The sequence below is a fragment of the Pongo abelii genome, chromosome 4, assembly GCF_028885655.2.
Source record: "Pongo abelii isolate AG06213 chromosome 4, NHGRI_mPonAbe1-v2.0_pri, whole genome shotgun sequence".
NCBI lineage: Eukaryota > Metazoa > Chordata > Mammalia > Primates > Hominidae > Pongo > Pongo abelii.
The window spans coordinates 170,716,506-170,741,186 of NC_071989.2; the positions used below are offsets into that span (position 1 = coordinate 170,716,506).

General features: G+C 36.1%; 1 long non-coding RNA gene across 1 annotated transcript in view; it reads right to left on the bottom strand.

Annotated features, from left to right (window-relative positions):
- Positions 1-1,266: 1,266 nt before the first annotated feature.
- LOC112133355 (uncharacterized) overlaps positions 1,267-24,681 on the bottom strand; it is an 89,862-nt gene continuing 66,447 nt past the window's right edge. The window contains exons 2-3 of the long non-coding RNA XR_002915001.2: positions 14,377-14,624; positions 1,267-1,635 (exon numbers count right to left, since the gene is read on the bottom strand). This is a non-coding gene — a long non-coding RNA (uncharacterized LOC112133355). The remainder of the gene's footprint in view (positions 1,636-14,376; positions 14,625-24,681) is intronic.

Sequence of the window (24,681 nt, forward strand, 5' to 3'; positions counted from 1 at the left end):
AACTATAAAGATAAGTCCTCCATTTTTAGATTGCAGCAAATAGTTAAAACTGAGTCTAAGGAGAGAAAAAAAATTACCAATGAGCCAAACACAACACATAATAAAATAGGGTAGGGATTTCTTATCTGTAAATCAGAAGTAGGGTTAAGGGTCAGTATGGATCCAAATATCTAAATAATCTAGTCCACATATATGAGGCAGGTGACTTATTTAAAACATTTGTAGAAAGATTCAACCCACCTCCTTACACACTGTGTGCATACTTCCACACTTGAACAAAGGTATTCCCTGTAGGGAATAAGATAATACAGCACCTGAGTATCCTGGAAAGTCACAGACCAGTGGTTCTCAAACTTTAGCATGCATTAGAGTTGCCCAGAAGGGCTTGTTGAAAGACAGATTGCTAAACCATACCTATAGACTTTTTGTTTCAATAGGCCTGGGGTGGGATACATTTGCAAATTTTATTTTATTTTATTTTTATTATTATTTTTAAGACAGAGTCTCGCTCTTTTGCCCAGGCCGGAGGGCAGTGGCACGATCTCGGTCACTCCAACCTCCACCTCCCGGGTTCAAGCGATTCTCCTGCCTCAGCCTCCTGAGTAGCTGGGACTACAGGCACATGCCACCTTGTAAGTCCCCAGCTAATGCTGATGCTATTGGGTCCACGAAACACACACTGAGAAATTTACACATAATATCAACATTACCCACAGTCCATGTTTATGGATTAATTGGTTTTATTTCAGAATTTAAATTAACAATCCATGGGCTTGAGAAAGAGGAAAAACAAGTTTTAAACAATAAAGTATGGCCTTATTAGAGAAAGCATATACATTTTATTATTAATGACAAGGAATTTAAAGTTTTATTAAATCTATGAGATTTTTGTTTCATTCAGTATAAAACTGGTAATTATAATAAATTCCACCCACAAATGGAAAAGTGAATACAAACGCAATAAAGAAATACAATTCAATAAGCCAGTTAAAACAGAGATTTTTTACACAGAATAATACTCAAATATTTTTGAAAATTACTTTGTCCTTTAAAGAGGGAAACTCAATTTCAGACACTACAAGTGAGACTATATTTTCCTCTCTACATTATTGCACAGCTATTTGTAGGTCAGCCAGAAACATTTTCTCCCGCTGTTTGTAGCTGTATCTACTTTGCCTATTAGCTCTAGTGATTTGAGAGCAGGGAAATGTCCGTGAATATTATGATTATTATAAATGTTTATAATCTTGAATGATGAAGTATAATTTATGCTTAGAATAATCTCATTTTAGAGGATGGCAAATGCGTAAACAATAAACACTGCCTAGATGTTTATAATATTGATGGTGAAAAACCATATTGTTGAATATAAATTTGAATTTCTGGCATCACAATTATCTCCAGGTAAGGAGTACAATAAGTCTCTTCATAGTATTCTTGAGTATGTCTCTTTAACAAAGCTATTCAAATACTAAAAGGTAAACACTTAAAATTGCTTTTATTAATACTGGTGATTTTCTGTTCTCCAGTAGCCATAACTCTTCAGACTACCAGTGGGAGTTGATAAATTGACATACGGAAACTGAATCCACATACTGGGAGGCCAGTTGTCCTCATCAGTTTTCTTTATGGCCCCTGCAAAAATAGAAATAACAAAACATAACATACCAAAACTGTTTTCCAATTCAAACTGTTAAAGCAAGCTAAATATGGCCTGAGAAGGATTCCGTTCTTCTATATTTGAGTCCTTGTGGATGAACTGTAACCTAGTTTAATAGACAAAATTGAAAACCTAATTTAGGAATGGGTATCTGTAACAATAGCTGAGTTTTGGGCAATCCCAATGGCCATACTTCAACCATTCATAGACTGTTAGGTGTTCAAACTGTGTTCAAACTGTGTTCAAATAAGGCAAATGCCAACCTGTAACCAATCCACCTGTTTCTGTACGTCACTGCTGATTTCTGTACTTCATTTCCATTTGTCTATAAATCTTCTTCTACCACGTGGCTGTGCTGGAGTCTCTGTGAATCTGCTGTGATTCTGGGGGCTGCCCAATTCACAAACCGTTCATTCCTCAATTAAACACCTTTAAATTTAATTCAGCTGAAGTTTTTCTTTTATCAAACCTTAGGTAATACTTATTAAAGAATCAGGAACGTACTTTGATTCAAAAACTATTTTCTTGAAGAAGGCACTATATAAAGGTAAGATGGGGGTGAGGAAAATGGGGAGATGTTGGTCAAAGGGTACAATCTTTAAGCATAAGATGAACAAGTTCAGGGGATCTGACAAACAGCATAGGTAGTGATGTGGTAATTAATTTGATATGCATCATTACACAAAGTATATTAAATCATCACATTGCATACCTTAAATCTATATAATATTTTGTCAATTAAACATTTCAAAATTAATTCAAATAAAGTTTTGATATGTGGCCCAAAAAAGGGGACTTTATCTCCTTAACAAATTTTAGCTAGTGACCAGAAAGAAGTTAAATATTGATGTACAATATATCTCTGAACTCCATGCATCCTAAATATAACTTTCTATCAGAAAATAAGCTAATGTATTACAGTGATAACAATCATTATTAGAAGCTTATGATAATGTGTTGCTTTCTTAGTGTCAGGAATTACGCTACATATTTTATATATATATTATTTAATTCTTACATCCCTACTTCATGTGGATGACAGTCTCCATTTTATGGATGAGAAAACTGAGTCTTATAAAGGTTATAAAACTTGCCCATTGTTATGTAGATTAAAAGTGCCAAACCAGTCTTAGAAACTTAGAATTGAAACTAGGTCATTTTTTATGAGTTTAAGTGGATTGAAGAGGTTATCTAGATTAATTCTTTTATTTTATAAATAAAATAAAAAGCCACAATGGATAAGCCCCCAGCTAAAGGTAGATTCAGGATTATAATACACTAATACACATTTCCCAAATTCTAACAACAAATAAAAATATGAATTGGTTCCTTTACATTAAACTTTATACTGTGTTGTCTTACCCCTTAACTATTACACTCTACAGACAGACAGAGAACCGGGTGTGGGGGGAAGAGAGAGAGAAAGAGAGAGAGAGAGACAGAGAAAGAGAGATAACCCAAGATGTAACTTTCAGGCTATGGGTACTACAATAAATTAATTCACTGAGTAGATACATGTTAATGAATTGCTTATGTGTCAGGAAATGTTCTAGACACTAGGAATACAAATATGATTATAATTTGGCCTCTCTTTCTCAGAATACCTCTCCCTTTAAGAAAACACAGGTAGCATAATAGGCCAAAGAAGGTTCTTTGGGACATGTATGAGCAGAACTATAGTGGGTTGAATGGTAGCCCTTCAAAATATATGTCCATGTTCTAACCTCGTAACCTGTGAATGTGACCTTATTTGGAAAAAGGATGTTTGCAGATGTAATTAAGGATTTTGAGATGAGATCGTCCCGAATTATCTGGCCCTAAATTAAATGCCAAACCCTTAAAAGTCATTGTAAGAAGGAAGAGAGAGATAACACAGACCGGAGACAACACACACAGAAGAGAAGGCCCTGAAGAGCAGAGTGATGCAGCCATAGGAGATTCCTGATGCCACTAGAATATGGAAGAGACAAGCAAAGACCCTCCCCATGGAGCCTTCGGAGGGAGGCTTAACTGAGGGAGGCTTAACTTTTAAGCCTTCAGAGGGAGGCTTAACTTTTAACCAACACCTTAACTTTTGACCATTGGCCCCCGGAAAATTGAGAAAATAAATTTCTGTTGTTTTAAGCCAGGAAGTTGTGATAATTTGATACAACAGTCCTAAGAAACAAATATAGGAACATATATGGATTTTCCTAGCCCTAGAAGAAGAGGTGTTCTAAGCAACAGTTTTTGAAATAGATCTGTCATTAAGCTTCCTCTAATGTGGCAGTGACCTAAATAGCAACAGATATTTATGTTAAATATCTATATCAAGGAAGTTTCCTATAATAAGCAATTAAGAGTTAAAACTTTGGGTCTGGCATTGTGGCTCATGCCTGTAATCCCAGCACTTTGGGAGGCGGAGGTGGGTGGATCACCTGAGGTCAGGAGTTCAAGACCTGCCTTGCCAGCATGGTGAAATCCCGCCTCTACTAAAATACAAAAATTAGCCAGGTGTGGTGGCAGGCATCTGTAATCCCAGCTACTTGGGAGGCTGAGGCATGAGAATCGCTTGAACCTGGGTGGAGGAGGTTGCAGTGAGCCAAGATCCCACCACTGCACTCCAGCCTTGGCAACAGAGTAAGACTCCATCTCAAAATAAATAAATAAATAAATAAATAAATAAATAAATAAAAAACAACTTTGAATTTAAGAAATTTACTAATTATCTTATTTATTAAACAAGAGGCTCTGAGTCTTGAAGTACTAAAGTCTGTGACTAGAAAACATGGTATATTTCTTAAATTTTCCCACTGTACTACATAATAGTTTAATAATCTATTTAATGGTATTCAACAGGTCTTCCACATTTGGAACCAAATAATTAATTCTCACAAGTTTGAAAACATAAGCAAGTATTATTTATCATGAATTTGAACATTTAACAAGCATGCAGCAGAAATAAAAGCACTATTTTCTTTAAAAAACTGTGTCTCACTGGGGTAAAATATAATCTTTGGACCAAACTAGCACCGTCATCATCCTACTCATCTTCATAATTTAATCTTCATCCAAAAAGCCTGCATCTACTAAAATACTAGGTCATAAATGGTGTTGAATAAAAATACCAAAACACAAAAGTACTGTTTACTTGAAAGGAAAAAAGATGAAGGTTTAAAATGAACCCAAATGGATCATTTGTAAACATTTAAATACTAGGAATCAGAATCACTTATTTTCTGAATGAAAATTCAGGTTATGGAACTTGAAAAGTACATCCAGGGAAGTAACTTCACATCATAGATGAGGTCACTACATCACAGAGAAGTGAATTACCCACTTTGCACAGTCTGTGGCAAAGGTGATATCTGAAATGTGATCTCAATTCTCTAGCCAATGCTATTTCCAAGATTCCTTATTCACATTTTTATATCTAAATAATGCATTACTATCAATGTTACCAAGACAAGTGAAGGGTTTTTTGTAGGTAGGTGTTGGATTAGGGAGAAGAAGAAGCTTGAGATAATCATTCTATTGTATGAACATCAATAAATTTCATATAATTATACTTCCCACACAAAGAGTAACCCAACTTAGATTTAATGATCACGAACTGTTATTTTGTTGCCTTAAAACATATGTTGTCTCAATAAGTAATATAGTCTAACAGGTGGCATTCAGATATTACTAAATTCCTACCTTTACCCATTGAAAGCTTTTAGAAGGGTTTCTACTCGAAAGCCCTACACCTCAAATGCCTGCCAGGCTATTATGAGATTATTTATTTAAACCACACAGGCTTTTCAAGGCATTCAGATGTTTATAATTCTTTTATACACTCTGACAAAAGTAAAAGTTGCAATTCTAACAATAACCTTAACATTTAACCAAAATAAACTACACTTGTTAGGATATAAATATTACACTCATCCATAGACACGATTAGGCTATTTTCCTCATGTAAGGTCAGTTTACTAGAGCAGGTGGTAGGAGGGACAGACTAAATTAAAAGAAATAAATTTCTCTTCCTTATTCCACTTATGTGTGGTATTGAACACAATCAAACTCATAGAAGCAAAGAATAGAATGATGGTTGCCCGAGACTTGGGGTGAAGGTTGATGGAAATGGAGAACTGCTCCTCAATGGGTAAAAAGCTTCTGTTTTGCAAAATGCGTTCGTTCTAGAGACCTACTGTACAACATAGTACCTATAGATAACAACACAATATTGTACACTGTAATATATCTTAAAAGGATAAATCTCATGTGAAGTGTTCTTACAAAAATGAAGCATGGAAATATTTTGGAGGTGATGAATATATTTAGTATCTTGGTTGTGGTGATGCTATCACTGGTATATGCATATGAAGTAATTCATCAAGATGCGTATGTTAAATGTGTACAATTTTTTTTTTTTTTTTTGAGATAGAGTTTTGCTCTTGTCCCCAAGGCTGGAGTGCAATGGCGCGATCTTGGCTCACTGCAACCTCCGCTTCCCAGGTTCAAGGGATTATCCTGCCCCCACCTCCCAAGTAGCTGGGATTGCAGGCACATGCCACCACATCCAGCTAATTTTTGTATTTTTAGTACAGACGAGGTTTCGCCATGTTGGCTAGGCTGGTCTCAAACTCCTGACCTCAAATGATACACCTGCCTTGGCCTCCTAAAGTGCTAGGATTACAGGCCTGAGCCACCAGGCCCGGCCAAATGTGTACAATATTTGTATATCAATTATACTTTAATGCAGCTAAAACAGAACAAATGCCTTTTTTTTTTCTTTTGGGTAAAGGGATGGTTTCTGGTGATTATTTGAAACGGACTGTGCAAACAGTTAAGTCTCACGTAACTAATACCTACCTTATTTTCTTCTCCCGTTATCTTTGCCAGTGAGTCATTAGGCATGAGCTTGTGACATAACTTTGAACATGAGGTGAAGGTGAAGTTTCCTATTGGGCTATGGAAAAGATTTCTTATTCCCTTGAAGAGGCACAGAGGAAAAGGCAGGCTCTTTTCTCCCTGGATATGGTTGTGTAAGACTGTGTTTCCTAGAATTGCAGCAGCTATCTTGGGACGCTGATAAGAAACTAACCTCAGGAGAAAATTGACAATGCAGATGTAGAAAGGGGTGATGGAAAGAACCTGAAGACCTTAACATAGATGATCTGCTGAATTAATGAAATGCATGGCTCTGCTACTCCTGGGTTTCTTGTTAGGTAAGATAACATATGCCCTTATTATTTAAGCCATTTTGACGTAGAAGTTTTTTGTCAAAGCCAAAAGCTTTCTAAAAGATGTGCAGAAGCAGATTATTGGGGCAATCAGGCAGAAAGGCAACCTGCCTAACAGATGAATGCTTTTAACTCCGTTTTCTTATGCCTAACCTATTCCAGGTGTCTCTCATTCTTTAGACTTCGAGTCTCCCTCATGATTTTACATTAAATTAGAGTTACTCATTGAAGATTATTTGCTTTTGTTTGATTAGGGCAGGGTGTGTTTACAGCTGAAAATACAGAGATAATAAGTATTAAATGTAAATGACTCATGCAAAAAAAAAAAAAAATCGTAAAGAAGCAGGTTTTTCCACTCCAATCAGACAATACAGAGGATGCCACCTAGCTTTGCTATTTGCATAGCAATATTCAGGAGACAGTTTATTGTCTAAATAGTTCAGACTCACAATTCAAGCACTCTTTTTTTTGGCAAACTATTTTCTCCAATGAATACATACCTCAAACATTTTTAAATGTTTTATATATATAGGTGAATATTTATTTTGACAAAAAGTAGAACTTATATTTGAAACTTACATTCATTTTTGCAATAAGCAAGTGGCCTAGATTTCTTTTTTAACTTGCACAAATTCAGTGACTCAGTCTTGACTCACATTTACCTTTACCTGAAGGGTCTTGTTTCACTAGTTTGATTGTAAGTTGAGAAATTGGGACAAGAAATTTTTATGAAGTTTCATAACATGATTAAAAATTGTTTCAAGAACACTGGTTTTCATGTGAATTATGTAAAAGATAATGTTCCCTTTTACAGAGATGGGTGGCATGACTACCTCTTAGTATAGCCATAAATGTAGGTTTACCCATAAAATATTAAACATTCACATCCAGCATTCCAGAATCAAGATACTTTATTACCTCAAAATTTTAGGTAGTTAATATGGTAGATAGTGTTGAAGAACTGCTTGTTCACTTTCTTCAATATGGCCTAACTGAATTAATAAAGTGACATTTTATTTGGAAGATAAGCTGCATTCGGATATGATTATTCTTGTTTCTTTCATATTATAATTTTATGTATTCCAATGGGAAATCAAGCTTTGTTTGAATGAGTAAAAGTGAACTGAGGATTAAGCTGTCTGTCTGGATATATGTTCAAATGTTTGGCAATAATATAATGTGCTACGTAGACCTCTTGTATCCTTGTGATCTTTATAGGGGATCCATACGGTCAAGTCTATTTTTTTCTAATGATATTAAGACCTTTTGTTTGTTTCACTCAATTGCCATTTGCACTGATGGGACAATAGCATTGTGGGTAAAACGTCTTGAATGTTAGAATAGATCAAGTCACTCAAACCCAAAATTACAGTAGTCATTATGTTGTTTACCACCCAGCCATCACAGGAAAACAAAAACAAAAACAAAAAAAGTCGGTTTTACTTAACAGTATACACAATGAAGAAGTAAAACTATTGATCTTATTACATCTCAACCATTAAGTCTACAACTCCTTGGTATTCTGTGTGATGAAATGGAAAGTATTGATAAAACACTTTTGCTGAAAGCTGAATGATTATGTTATTTTAAGGAGAAGTTCTTAAACAATTGCATGAATTCTTATCTGGGGCATTGTTTCACAGAATACCATCTGTACTTCAAAAACCATTGGCACTATCAAATTTGGGTATTGGCCAGACACTTTCTCAAAATGAATGAAGTAATCTTATCACTTTGAAGAAAACAATGAATAGTATTTTTTGCCAGTAATAGGATTTGAGCTTTCAAGTAAAGATTTATATAACTCAGTGATTGAAACAACATTTTCTAAATGACTGGTGAATAATTTTTTTAAATGTGTATGGGTAAAATATCCATTCATGTCCCAGATGGACCATTGGATTTTATTGTAACACAGTAAGAAAATTTTATAAATAGAATTTCAGCTTCTATATTAACACTACCCTTTAAGAAACAATCATTTGTCAAATTTTTGTGTAATATCAGATAATATTCATGATTATCTTAAAAGAATATTTAAATATTTCTCCGCTTTCAACTACATATTTATTTGAGACCAGCTTTTATTCATATATTCAAACCAAAACAATGTATTGCAGCAGAATGAACAAGAATGAGATATAAGAATCTAGCTGTCTTCTATTAAGCTGGACATTAAGGAAGTTGGCAAAAATATAAATCAGTATCACTCTTTTTTTGTACAAATAATTTTCATTGAAATATTATTTTTTGTATTTAATCAGTTTAATTATTTTATGTTTAAATAACATGCATGTTTACCTTTTAATTTGTGTGTGTTGGGGGGCGGTGACGGAGTCTCATTCTGTTACCCAGGCTGGATGGAGTGCAGTGTTGTGATATCTTGGCTCACTGCAACCTCCGCTGCCTGATTTCAAGCGATTCTCCTGCCTCAGTCTCCCAAGTAGCTGGGATTACAGGCATGAGCCACCACGCCTGGCTACCTTTTGTATTTTTAGTAGTGATGGGGTTTCACCATTTTGGCCAGGCTAATCTCAAACTCCTGACCTCAGGTGATCCGTCCACCTCGGCCTCCCAAAATTATCTTTCAAATTTTAAAACAGCAAATACTGATAGGCACAAAAAAATATACAAAAGTCTTTGGGGTCCTCAATAATTTATTATACTGCAAAAGGGTCATGAAACTAAAATATTTGAGAACTAGTGGTATAAGATACCAAACACCAGTTACTTTGATTATATGCTGCGTTAGAGACATGCCCAATACAAAAATAGACTATGGGGACTCCAGAAGGGGAAGGGTGGAAAGGCGGTAAGAGTTGAAAAATTACCCACTGGGTACAATATCTAGTATTTGAGTGATGGATATACTAGAAGCCCAATTCCCACAGTTAGACATGTAATCCCATGCAACAGACAAGCACATGTACCTAGCTGAATCTAAAATAAATTTCTAAAAAGACTAAAAAAAAAAAAAGATGAAAAAGAAAAATGCTGAATACTATCTCCAAAATCTAAGAATGAGAAACTCTGTTTTCTTACTTAGAATTTGCTACATGTTCCTATAGGTTTTAAAGACATTGACCAGAAATTTTCTGGAGGTCTTTCATTCATATCTTTGGCAGCATGTTGAAAATAACTACAGCAGCTATTACTTATTTACCTAATGCACTGTCAGACACTCTGGTAAGTGCTTCACATGCATGACCTCACTAACTCTTACAACTTCATGAATTTAGAACTATTTATGCTTGTTAGGAATTTTTTATAAAAGAAACTCAGAATTATTTTATCAGTCGTCATGTTTCTTATATGAGAGAGAGAGAGAAAGGGAATATTTTTCTCTAAGAGACAGACACTGTCTTAAGCACTGGAAATGTCAAAGTGAACAAGACCATACAGGTTCCTGATCTCATAGACTTTACATTCCAGTGGTTTAGACAGGATAGAAATGTAATTAAATCATTAAGTACAACGAATAATATAAACCTATTTATAAATAGCAGCTATGATGCTCAAAGATGAGCTCATTGGGAAATCAGCACAAGTTCTAAGATATGAAAGCCAGCAACTGGCAATATACATGAGCCAGAGAGAAAAGTAAGAGCAAAGGGCCTGTGGCTGGGATACATTTGTTAAAGTTCTGGAAAAGAAATAAAGCACACATAGCTGAAGTGTTGTGGCTGAGATAGAGAATTGCAGGAAATGCTGGATAGATATTCAGGGGATATCCTGGAGGGTATTTTAGACCACAGTTGAAAGATTGGATTTAATGCTAAGTTTTAGTAGAAGCCCTTATAGTTAATCAAATGCTAGTGGCCAGGATGCTCTGCTGCTTTTTTAACATGAATTAAAAATTCATGTTTTTTTCAACTCTGCCAATAACTGTAACATCATAACTGTTTCAAAAGAGAGCCAGAGAGATAGAGTTGATTTTAAAATAGATAAGAATTGCTTTGTAGGAACAAAAATATTTGTACATCCCAGGTAGTTTTTAGAAGAAGGAAAATAAAACCTATTTCTCTAAATGGTAGAAGTTGGAAAACCCAACAATGAGCTTAGTGAGTCAACCAAGTGAAATCTCATTTCCAGGAACCAAAACAGTGTATCTTCTCTTCGATTATGTATTCACATATGAGTTTTATTCATTTCCTATTGATTGACTAATGCCTGGGGGGAAATGGTAATGTAGACAATTGCAAGTACAAATTTGGAATTTGTTGTAAACTTGCAATGGATATATAAAGAAAAACTACAACCAGAAAATTAGAAAGGGCCAATTGAATGAGAAATAGATAAAGCTGATGTTGGGCTTGGAAAATTAGACAACCGTATTTTTTTTAATTTAAATAAATAGTATCAGGATTCTCCCACTCCCCAAGATAGTCTGAAAACTATAAATTCCAATACCCTAAAAGAGAGATTGCATAAAAATGAAATGAGCTTTGTAAGGGAGTTTCAGAAGTTGGCATACAGATTTTTTCTACCAAGTAGCTTCAGCTGAACCCCCCAAAAAGGGAAAATTTTGTTTATAACAGATGAAGAAGATAGTTAAACCTCAGTAAATAGGTTTTGGAATTATAAGAGAGAAAACCCAGATTCAGAGTTGACGAATACATAAACACTCTATTATATACACTTTAAAGAGACAATGAATAAAAAATATTATTCTTCCATCACAGAGAGTAATTATCACTCTAAAATATATTTTCTAAATGTATTGACCCTTGAATTGAGAGAAAATGTATAAACACTCATATCTTTTAATATTATGCTTGTTTTAATCTATCTCTATACTAAAGTAATAACTGAAGGCATATTAAAAATAATTAGTTTTAAAATTTTAGAGATTCTTACTGTAGAAGAGAAATGGAAAAGAGTTAGAGTCACTTGAACAATTTGGCCATGAAGGCACAGGCTATAATAAGACCCATCGGCAAGCTTCAGCCTTCTGGTGTGTTTTTGTTAAAAACAAAATAGAATCACTATTTCTAACTCAGGAGAAATTGTATACACTGCGGTTAGTGGGCTTCTTTGGAATCAAAAGAAAAGCTGGCAACATTAGACCTACATTCTGCAAGAAAATAGTGGCTACTTCCCCTTCCAGATTGGGCATGAATGTCTCTGCTCTTCTTGTTTCTTTCCCAACACCCCTGATGGGCCTCAACACCCTTGTTGGGCCCCAAAACCCAGCAGCCAGGTCTGGCTTCATTTATTGATATAATCTTTCTGAACCTTGCAGGCATTTGGAGCCCCTGAGTCTGTAACATTAGGCAGATCTCAATGGAAACTAAACAGTTAGGATATCTTACCTAGTGCCTTCTTCATGTATCTGGATATTTGACTCTTTAACTTTCTTATACTTGAGGAAATAACTACGCATTTATGAAACTACGTATGTATGTGTGTATGTGTGTATTTCTCTCTCTCTCTCAATACATACAGTGAGAGGGAGAGAGAAAGAAGCATATACTTACACATAATTATGTAGTTATCTCCTCAAATATTTAAATGTTGCCTTCTACACTCAGAACCTGGCTCAGACAGAGTAAAAAGCATAGCAAAAACAGCAACCACACATTCTTCGATGCAGAAAAATTACAAGCCCATAGATGATCTTGATTCTAAATGAAACTTCTCAATAACTTCTTATGGTACAGATGACACAATTTTTTTAAACAAAAGACAATTTCTCTATCTTGGAATCCCTCAGCCTTTAGGTACCTGTTTGCTTTTGTTGTTGCCAAAGGTTATTGGGACACAGCAGAAATGACAGATTGTCTGGAGACCATAAGGCTGCTAGCAGCCAAAGGCAGTCCAGGCAGCACCAGGGAGCAAACTTCCACAGACTGCCAGGCCCTGTGCTCTTTAATCAGGACTGCTAAATGATCCAGGTGGCATGGAGTTCGGGCCCCTTAGAATAATGCAGAAAAAAATAGTGAATATTCCCTTCCCAACTGTTCCTTTTGGCTCTTCTTCACTCAATACAAAATCCTTGGGGGCAAAGGAGACCTGCTTTTAAGGAGGGGCCAAATATCCTCTGTTAATCTATGAGAGTACAAAGAAATTACAAATCTAAGAAAAAGCAAAACAAAACAACAACAACAACACGAGAAGAACCTGTTTATCAGACACAGAAAAGGGCAGAAATAGCCACAAGTCTAAAGATTTCTAAAGGCACTTCAAATAGAATGTATGATTTTAACCTCTTATTATACTTCAGATGATTGTCCCCTGCATGAACTAGGTCAGGTCCCTGGACTAAAACTAGGCTCCCTCTGAATGTCTGCCTTAGGGGTACACTTCAGTCACCCCAATGTCTTTTGCAAACTCTAGAATTCCCATTTGAGGCTGATTTCTAATTCTTAGTGCCTCCATTAAATTGAAGGTTTATCTTTCCTTATTCCCCTTATTCTCTTCACTGGCAACCAGGGCCTCATTTGCCTTGCTTGGTACCCACAGTCTCAGGTCCTATCTGCCCCTTCTCACACCCATCACTGGCTCTCAAGACTCTCACTGGTCAAGTGGTTCAGCAGAGAGACATGTGTCAAACATAAAATCAACATCGCGTTAGAGGCAAAATTAATATGGTGTTGAGTCACTTACAAACCTAGCTTTGATTCACTCCAAGGACTGTACTCTTAATAGCAATAAAAATTTTACTAAATCCACAAGAAAGGGGGTGAATGGAAGGGACAGAATGCACTGGTGAGTTCAGAGGTGAATGCACCCTCATGAGCTTGAAAATCAAGAAAAAATGCTCCTCCGTGTACCCCAAATGGACAGGTAAAGTTTGAATATAAAGTCCGGAAGTAGTGAGTATCCTGGGATGGAGAACAAAAAGACAAAGGTGGCAGTTTAGAATCTACTGGGGCACATTGTGAGAACAATGAGGAAATGGTCTGTTTAAGCCATTTTGTTTCCAACAGGAGAGCAGCTGTAGAAGCTAAGACCATGTTCTAAAATCACATGTCTTAATGTATGCATTATTCCCATTCACAAAAACATCTACTAAAGTGCAGTGCTTAGGAGTATGAATTCTACTTTAAAGAGACAAATTTGAAATGTCCACTGATATTAACTCTCGATGTGAACAAGGTTAAATCCTATATCCTGTCTATGCCTTATTTTCCTACTATTTAGAGTAGGAATATTATTATTTAGTTTCTAGACAGATTGGGTAAATTGAATGAGGTAATGCATGGAAAAATTAAATAAAATATCTTGCACATAGAATTATTCAATAATTATATCATTAATTATTCAATAATTTGATATTTTTGAATCATCTATTTGGTTATATTTGCTGTGCTTGACACAAGTACTAGAAGGATGAGTAACACTGAGTTCCTGGACTCATCTCATCATCTGTGAAGAAAGAGAGAAGTTAACCAATAGTTTTAATACCACATCATATGTAATGTGTTGAAGGTAAATACAAAAGGTCTCACCCTGATGCAGTGGAGTAACACCTGAGGCCAAAGGGTTGTCGGTGCTAAGGAGCAATACCTGATTCAGGACTAGGAGGTCAGATCAGTTTTCCACAACAGGGAAGTAAGAGCTGACAAAACAGAAAGGATCTTCCAAGCAGAAGGAATCGTAGGTACAAAGGTCTCCCAAATATTTCAAATTGACTTAGCCAAATGGTGCACTTGGAGCACACCCGGCCAGGACAGGGGATAGGGCTGGAGAGTTTCCCAAGTACCTGACATTTGTCCAATACTGATTCAAGTAGTGTCGGTGGAGGTTGTTACTTTCTGCATGAAAATCACAAGAAAAAAAGAAGGAAGGCTAGTGACTTCATAGAGTCTGTTATGATGATTAAAAGCATTGGCTTTGGAGACAGGGAGGCTTTGTATTTTTAAACATGGTTGTTACCTTCATAGCTCCAGGTAAGTTAACTGGTGCAAATCTCATCTTCCTTATCAAAAAAATGGGGACATTTTCCCCATGGAATTATAATGGTGATTAAATAAGGTAATGTTAACAAAACAATTAGCTCAGTGCCTGGCCTATAACCCAGATTCTATATTTGTTAGCCCCACTTACCACTGATTATTTTATTAATGGAAAAGGCTTTGTTAGAGAAGTCACAATGAAAGGGGTGGCCCTTTATAACATGTGGCCCTACTCCTGTAAACATAGCTGGTTTTACCAAGGACACAAAATTCTTTCAAGTAATTTGAAAGTTGAGTCACTTAAACCTTATACTTGAACTAAGATGTCACAATGTTAATATGAGATAGCATTTATTAGTTTCTCACTATGTGTCAGGTATATAGTTACTATGTTATCCAAATATCAACCATACTTTACAAATTTAAAAAGAGGACTAAAGTAAATTAGTCAAGTCATCATAAATAATCAATAATTTATGAATTCAGTGTTTGATTTAAAAGGAAAGTTTGAATTGGATTATGTAAGCTGAAAGCTCTTGCATAAAAAATAGGAAGAAAATGTAAATTTTAGTGTTGATTGATTGGTGGCAATCTTGGACAAGCTCTTTCACCCTCTCCAGCCCTTGTCTTCCGCATCTGTAAAGTGAATAGATATGTTTGAGGCATGCTAAAAATTTTATTTTTCTGTAATTTTATGTTAGCTTTCTGTCAGATTTATCAGTCAAGCTGGCCTTTTCTATATCTTCTTGGGAAATTTCTGAAACAATTTAATTCAAAAAGCTACTAGAAGTTAGTGCATTAACCCATCATAGAATGAAAAATTCCTAACATTCTTATTCACACTTCCTCACTTCTTTTCCCAGGCAGGCATTGCAAATCAATCACCACACTCATTCTTGCCAAGACTGGATGAGGCCTGATTATCTCAGTGAAATCAGAAATGACAGATGAAGTAAAACTTATTTGTCAAGACATCTGCATAGTGATGAAATGCTAGCAAGAAAAAAAAAAAAAACTCTAGATTTCACAAGAACCGTTTTGAATACAAAGTTTGCTATGCTGGGACCAAAATACGCTCCTTATTTTTTTTACAACTCCTTGAATTCTGCCGGCCATCAACGAAATCAAGCACCATGTACTTCTTACAGCCTTTCCTGTTATCTAACCTAACACTAATACCTCTCATTTTGTTTAGTAACCAGAGGACGGGCTTCCTGGGCCTTGAATATATTCAATTTGGAGCATGATTATATAATGTCTTATAGAGTTAAATGAGTTTTTCTTACATGTATTCATTCATTATTCAACAAATATTAGCTAATTTGTTTTTATAGATGAGGCAGTGATCTAGGCACAATAATAAAATAATGAAGATGATAGACACAGATTCTGCAGCTGAAGTTCCTTTTTTACAGTAGATAGGCAAAAACTGTAAAAGGTAATTAAAGAGTTATAGGAACACAAAGTAGGAGTGTCTGAGGCATGAAGGAAGTCTTCCTGGAAAACATGAAGTTGAGTTCTAGAGGATGTGTAGTAATTAGAGAAATACAGATAAAAGCAATGGGATTCCATGATAAGGGGACATGAGGAACAAATGTCTAGAGCCAAATGAAAGGATGATAAATTAGTGAAGGAGGGAGAATTCAGAAGTCTCAGGTACAAAGTGAAAAATGGTAAGAGACAAAGTTGAAGAACAATAAAGGGATCTATTAATAAATGTTCTTGGAAAGAGACAAATTCAACTATGGATAACTTTTTAGAAATAAACATAATTTAAACTGGCTGATATGGTTGGGCTGTGGGCTGGGCCCAGGCCCCGCTTGCTGTGTGCAGTCTAGTGACTCAGTGCTCTGCATCACAGCTGCTCTAGCAGTGGCTAAAAGGGGCCAAGGTACAGCTCAGGCCATGGCTCCAGAGGGTGTAAGCCCCAATCCTTGGCAGCTTCTACATGTTGAGCCTGCAGGTGCACAGAGGTCAAGAATTCAAGTTTGGGAACCTCCACCTGGATTTCAGAGGAGGTACTGAAACGCCTGGATGTCCAGGTACAAGTTTGCTGCAGGGACAGGGTCCTCATGGCAAGCCTCTGCTAGGGCAGTGTGGAAGGGAAATGTCGAGTTGGAGTCCCCACACAGATTCCCTACTGGGGCACCCCCTAGTGGAGCTGTGAGAGAGGGCCACCATCCTCCAGACCCTAGAATGGTTGATCCACTGACAGCTCGCACCATGCACCTGGAAAAGCCGCAGACACTCAATAACAGCCTGTGAAAGGAGCCAGAAGGGAGGCTGTATCCTGCAAAGCCATGTGGGCGGAGCTGCCCAAGACTATGGGAACCCACCTCTTGCATCAGCGTGAACTGGATGTGAGATATGGAGTCAAATGAGATCATTTTGGAGCTTTAAGATTTGATTGCCCTGCTGGATTTCAGACTTGCATGGGGCCTGTACCCCTTTGTTTTGGCCAATTTCTCACATTTGGAATGGGTATATTTACCCAATACCAGTACACCAATTGTATCTAGGAAATAACTAACTTCCTTCTGATTTTACAGGCTCATAAGTGGAAGGGACTTGCCTTGTCTCAGATGAGCCTTTGGACTGTGGACTCTTGAGTTAATGTTGAAATGAGTTAAGACTTTGGGGGACTGTTGGGAAGGCATAATTGGTTTTTAAATGTGAGAACATGAGATTTGAGAAGGTCCAGGGGTGGACTGATATGGTTTGGCAGTGTCTCCATCCATATCGCATCTTGAATTGTAGCTCCCATAATTCTTATGTGTTGTGAGAGGGACCCAGTGGGAGGTAATTGAGTCATGGGGTGGGTCTCTCCCATGCTGTTCTCGCGATTGTGAATAAGTCTCATGTGATCTGATGGTTTTATAAAGGGGAGTTCCCCTGCACATGTCCTCTTGCCTGCCACCATGTAAGACTTGTCTTGCTTCCCCTTCAACCTCCGCCACGATTATGAGGCCTCCCCAGCCATTTGGAACTGTGAATCAATTAAACTTCCTTTCTTTATAAATTACCCAGTCTTGGGTATGTCTTTATTAGCAGCATGGGAACAGACTAATACACTGGCTAAACCACATAATTGAAATAGAAGCTGTGTAGTCCGATCACAAGAAATGTAGAAACAAAGAGGTTCCCAGAGATCTCAGTAGCAGAGATTCATGACATCTTCTTTAGGGTACAGTCATTGCATTGCATTGACTCAGTTCTGACCAACTTTGGTCCTTTTTGGCACTCTACTATGTATTCAATTCTTGGAAAAGATCGATTGATCTCATTTGGTTCATGTCCTCATTCTCTAGAGCAACACGGTTGTTGACAGTCCTAACAGAACACTATGAAATGGGAGAGGTAATTTCTTCTGAAACAAATATGCATAGGTGCACTACGTAGGCAAAAGGAGCTACAAAGGACAAAGAGCAACAGACTCAAGACATGCATACCACATCATCATGAGAAATCTGGATGCTAAACTGAAGAAAATAGAGTGACACTGGGCAATTCATACAGGAGAATGACATGAGCAGGTCTGTACTAAAGATAGACACAATGAGGTATGGATTACAGGTAGATCATCCTGAAGGCCTAAAGTTGTAAAAGTGAGAGATTATGTATGGAGATCCGAATAAGATAGTAGTAGGAGGAACAGAGAGAAGAAAACTTGTTCAAGAGATATTAACCTGTAGAAGGAAAAAGGCAAGGAGAAGCCATATGTATTAGAGCAGCTAGCATATTTTCAGGAACAAAGCAATAACTCAGCAAATATCTATTGATATGACATAAACACAGAACCCTATGTCTTAGAAGGTGCTTAGTAAATTTTGGCATTTACAGACATTCTATGCATTACAACACCTGAATTTTTTCAAGTTGCTCTTCATTTTTTTTACATAATTCATAATAATTTCTTTAATCCCTCAATCTTCATAGTTGTATTGCCTAATTGTAAGTAAGGATGCTTGCATTTTTAGGGAAAATGCAGTTGTTTCATTTGAAGAAGAATCTTTATGTGAGAATTAAATTGAACATTTAGAATAAATAGTTTCAAACAGGCACCTGTTGCTTAAAATGCAAGAAGATAGAAAACCTTAGTAGGTGGACATGTAAGAGTAACTCTAATAAATCTTCCAAAATTTTACATTTGTTAATGATGATAGCCTTTACAAAGCTCAGATTTCAGCTTTTTTCTCCTCTGCAACTGTGACAAATACAGTATTTTTCACCCATTTTGAGAAAATAAAACAATTTTCTTGGCACGTGGAATTTCACAGTGATTAATTGGAGATATGGATGTTAATAAGATTTGATATAATCTAATTTACGTGAATTAAATCATTTTAGTTGATAAGCTTGTGTAATGACAGCCCACATTTTAGACAATTCCTTGCTTCTGGAACAAAGTAAGATAAGCAAGGAAAAAAAATTGTCACCAAAATGTGTAAAACAAAACCAAAAGAAAAACATTGTAGAAAAAAAGGATGCTTTAGCATACCAACCTGAGTAAGGTTTTAGGAGTTACAGATGCAAATCTACAGTCATCGCCCTATGCGCCACTGTCACAAAAGAAGAAAATGAGAAAGTAGAGTCAGGGCTCAGGAGAGTTAGAATTGAAATAGAAATTAAATGTAATCATGCAGTGTATTACCACCTATGCACCTGCACAGCTCAAAACCCCATTTCAGCATAAACACGGCAACGGGCTGTTCCATCTGTAACAAGCTGACCTCAAAAGAGAAAATAAAATGATCTATTTTCACAATTGAAACATACTCTTGAGTAAAGAAATGTGATTTTAAGGGCATAGTTGGCACAGTGTTGCAATTCAAACGAACTGTTCGTTTGAAAGAATATCATTGATCAATCGTCTCCTTTTTTTTTTCTTCCTCTCCTATCCCCTTGTCTTTTTGAACTCTGGAAATATAAGATCCAAAATTTGAATTTGGAGGAATAAAACATTAAAAAAGAAATGATTCACAATTGATTGAAAACAAGTTTTCCAGTGATGATTTTAAGAACAGTGTATGTAATCATGCCCTATGCTCCAAAGTACAATTGCAATTATTTAGGAAAAAAAAAAAATCACCATTCTCCAATTACAACACCTAAATAGATTGTAATATGAACTCACATGCCTTGTGTATACATGGAGTTAATAGCTGGTGAGCATCAAGCACTAGAGAATGACGATTTCTTCCACCCTCCCAGGGAAGTTTGAGGGTCCTGAATCTTATATATTACATTATATAACCTATATGTTACATATAATTTACACACATATGTATATATATGGGTATATATATATATAGTCACATACATTCTAGATATATACAATAAAAAAGAAATTGTAGTGCAAAGGAATATTATTCAGACTTAAAAGATAAGAGGAGGCTTCCATTTGTGACAGTATAGATGAACCTGGAAGACATTATGCAAAGTGAAATAAACCAAACACAGAAAGAAAAATACTGCATGACTTCATTTATATATGGAATCTAAAAAATGATAAATACATAGAAGTGGAGAGAGTAGAAAAGTAGTTATCAGTGTGAGGAGGAGAAAATGGGAAGGTGTAGGTCAAGAGGTACAAATTGTAATTATGTAAGATGAACCTATCTGAAGATGCAATGTGCAACAAGAGAACTAAATTTCATACTATAATATACTATATTCAAAAATACATGAGTCAATAATAAAAAATCAATTTGTGTATACATAATATAGTAAATAATTTTGTATACCTTATACAACTACTTCAGAAATATTCTAGTTAAAAAAATCAAAATATGCTATGCTTAATAAAAGTGAAAAAAATATTCTCATATATAACTATGATGGTTAATACTGAGTGTCAAGTTGATTGAGTGGAGGGATACTAAGTATTAATCCTGGGCGTGTCTGTGTGGGTGTTGCCAAAAGAGATTAACATTTGAGTCAGTGGGCTGGGGAAGGCACATCCACCCTTAATTTGCTGGGCACAATCTAATCAACTTCCAGGAAATATAAAGCAGGCAGAAAAACCTGAAAAAGGAGAAAGACAGGCCTAGCCTCCCAGCCTACGTCTTTCTCCCGTGCAGGATGCTTCCTGCCGTCGAACATTGGACTCCAGGTTCTTCAGTTTTGGGACTCAGACTGGCTCTCCTTGTTCCTCAGCTTGCAGACAGCCTATTGTGGGACCTCATGAATTAATACTTAATAAACTCCCATATATTTATATGAGATATATGTGATGCTGTTCCTACATTTATATAAATGTTGGATTCATTGTTAAAAGACCAGATGGGTGTACAGGCTCCTGGACTACTATATATATAATATATATTATAAAATATATTATATATATTAAAGATTATATATATTATATTATATATTATATATAGTAATATATATAATTTTTATATATTCATATATATTATGTATATTAGGATATATATAATCCTACTAGTTCTGTCCCTTTAAGAGAACCCTGACTAATACAGTAACCATTTTCTACTAGTATTTCACTAGTATTTAGGCAGGTAAATACAGTAACCATTTTTTGCTAGTATTACACTAGTATTTAGGCAGGTAGATTAGGATATGTACTAATTAGTAGCAACATTTAAACAAGTGCAATATTGCATTACTGAGATAAAGTACCATCATTGAAGGCATTGCTCTTTCTTTTTTTTATTAAAAAAAGAAAAAAGAAATATGATTACTAGTATTCATGGGCTTTTTCAGCAAGTTTGTTATATTTCTCACATTCTTGATATGTCTGTGATATAAAATATTTCCATTCAAACTGTAGCATATATAGGTCACTCATTCATTCATTTGAACATGATTTTAAAGAGAAAGTATTCATTTAAATACTTCTTTGTCAGAAATATATCATCCTCATTGTCTTGAGAAACTGTCCTTTTACAGGTCGCCTAAAAATATGAAATTCTGTTTTACATGTGTAACTGAGTAATCAGGAAAGGCTTGGAAGTCAGTTCACTGGAGAGGTAAGTGAACACAAACCTTCATTTGTCTTGAGAGTATCTCCCTAGTGGACTGTAACTTGGGTTCTAATAGAGCATGGTCACTGATGGCCAATACATTCAGGTTTTGACATCTACGACTGGAGTGTGATTGTTAGTAATTATTCAGACTGCTACTCAGTGCAAATATTTTAGTTTATTTTTCTCCAACACCAGCATGCCTACTGGTTGGTTTGACCTCATTCACTCCAATCCCTGGAAGTATTTCCCACATTGGTGGGTTCAAGTACATTTCTGCAAGCTACCTAAATTCTTAAAGCCTGCCAACAGCCTGCAGTTAAAGCATTACCACACACTAAAATGGTAAAAATAAATAATCATACTTATATGTGGGATTTAAAGCTTCTGCAGGTGCTATATAATGCATCTCCTGTTTTAATGGCTTCGGAAATAAGGCATGGAATTGTCTGACTTTAAGACAGAAAAATCCAGTGAGGTGCTGCTGCCATCATCATACTGACTGACAGCCTGCTGTATTGACCACTCAGCAAAATGGGCTGAACTGACAGCAATGTGCTGGCCACAGAAAATGCTGTTCCTACATTTATATAAATGCCGGATTCATTGTTAAAAGACCAGATTGGTGTACAGGCTCCTGGACTACCCAGATATGTATTGTTTAAGGAATGACCACATGTGTTGACTAACTATGGGAACAGATGCAAATATTTAGCAACAAGCTGATCGTATTGTCACACATGTACCTGCCCAGAGAGGGTTCCACATCTAGAGGAAAAATCCTTTCTGCCAGCAAAACCTATGCATTCAGTTACATTTCCCTGGGATTGTGAAAGTCTGGAGATTCTTATTCTGTGATTGTGAAAGTCTGGAGACTCTTATGCATCCTAATAGTCCTTTCCTTCTTTTTTTTTTTTTTTTTGAGATGGAGTTTCACTCTTGTTGCCCAGGCTGGAGTGCGATGGCACGATCTCAGCTCATCCCAACGTCCGCCTCCCAGGTTCAAGCGATTCTCCTGCCTCAGCCTCCTGAGTAGTTGGAATTACAGGCATGCACCGCCACGCCCAGCTAATTTTGTATTTTTATTAGAGATGTGGTTTCTCCATGTTGATGAGGCTGATCTCAAACTCCTGACCTCAGGTGATCTGTCTGCCTCTGCCTCCCAAAGTGCTGGGATTATAGGCATGAGCCACCATGCCCGGCCTAGTCCTCTGCTTCTACGTGTCTAATTTAAACCGTCACTGCCTGTGTTTGTGGTGTTTGTCCCGGCAGCATACTTGACAAGTTTCTTTTATGGGAAAGAGAAAGAAGAATATATTCAGAGAGAGTCATATAGAGGGCTTCAAAGTACCGTTAATTTCCCATTACTGTGCTGTGTAGTGAGCACACAGGAATTCATTTCACTTTTATCCTTTGAACTGAACAATAGCATAATATGTAATTTTTGGTATAAGTAATTTCCATAATATTTCATATTATTTAATATATGACAAGTCCACTCCTGCTGTTCCCAAACAGTGCACTGAAACACACTGGGGTGTCACAGAAAATTTACTTGAGTGCTGTGGGATATTTTACAATTTTTAGGTAGACACAGATATACAATTTTGCACAACTGTGAGTGTGCAAACTCTCAGCCTGATGAAGAATATAGTTTCAATATTAGATTGCTACATCCCTTCAATGATGTCATTTCTTTGGAAAGCTTGGATTTCAGTAGTTGTTGTGATAAAAGTTGGTAGTATGTAAAATCTATGTGTAACAGAAAATGAGAGTAGGAATGTCCAATCCGATTACAAAATTCGAGAACTTGTTCAGTGCCCAACTTCACCTGGTGTTAGTACATAAATATTTAATGTATTTGAGAGAATCTACATAATAAATGAAATACACATATATATCTTATTCATGTATATGAATATACAAATATATGATATATCTTGTTTTTTTTGCACTTTGCTTTATTGTGCTCTGCAGATACTGTGTTTTATACAAATTGGAGGTTTGTGACAACCTTATATCAAGCAAGGCTTTCGGGGCCATTTATCCAACAACATGAACTCACATCATATCTCTGTGTCACGTTAGGGTAATTCGGAGAATATTTTAGACGTTTTCATTATTATTATATCTGTTGTAATGATCTATGATCTTTGATGTTACTATTTTAATTGTTTTGAAACACCACTAACCACACCCACATAAAACAACAAACTTCATTGATAAATGTTGTGTGTGTTCTGATTGCTCCACTGATTGGTCTCTCTCTTTTTCTCCTTGGGCCTCCCTATTCCCTGAGACACAAATATACTGAAATTAAGCCAATTTATAATTCTATAATGGCCTCTAAGTGTTCAAGTGAAAGACAGTTAAACATTTTTCACTTTATACAAGAACTAGTAATGATTACACTTAGTGAAGAAGACATATCGAAAGCTAAGATAGACCAAAAGCTGGGCCTCATGCACAAAACAGGTTGTGACTGAAAAAAAAAAATCTTGAAGAAATGAAAGGTGCTACTCCAGTGAAAGTATAAATAATAAGAAAGTGAAACATCTTTGCTGCTGATATGGAGAAACTTTGAATGGTCTGGATAGACCAAACCAACCACTATATTCCCTTAAGCCAAAGCCTAATCCAGAGCAAGACCCTAACTCTCTTGAATTCTATGAAGGCTGAGAGAAGGGAGGAAGTTGTGGAATAAAAATGTAATGCTAGCAGAGGTTTGTTCATGAGGTTTAAGGAAAGAAGGCATCTCCATAACATAAAAGTGCAAGGTGAAGCAACAAGTGTTGATGGAAAAGCTGCAACAAGTTATCTAAAGATCTAGGTAAATTAATTGATGAAGGTGGTTACAATACACAATGGAGTTTCAACAGACACAAGAGCCTTCTGTTGGAAGAAGATGCAATGAGGACTTTGGAAGCTAG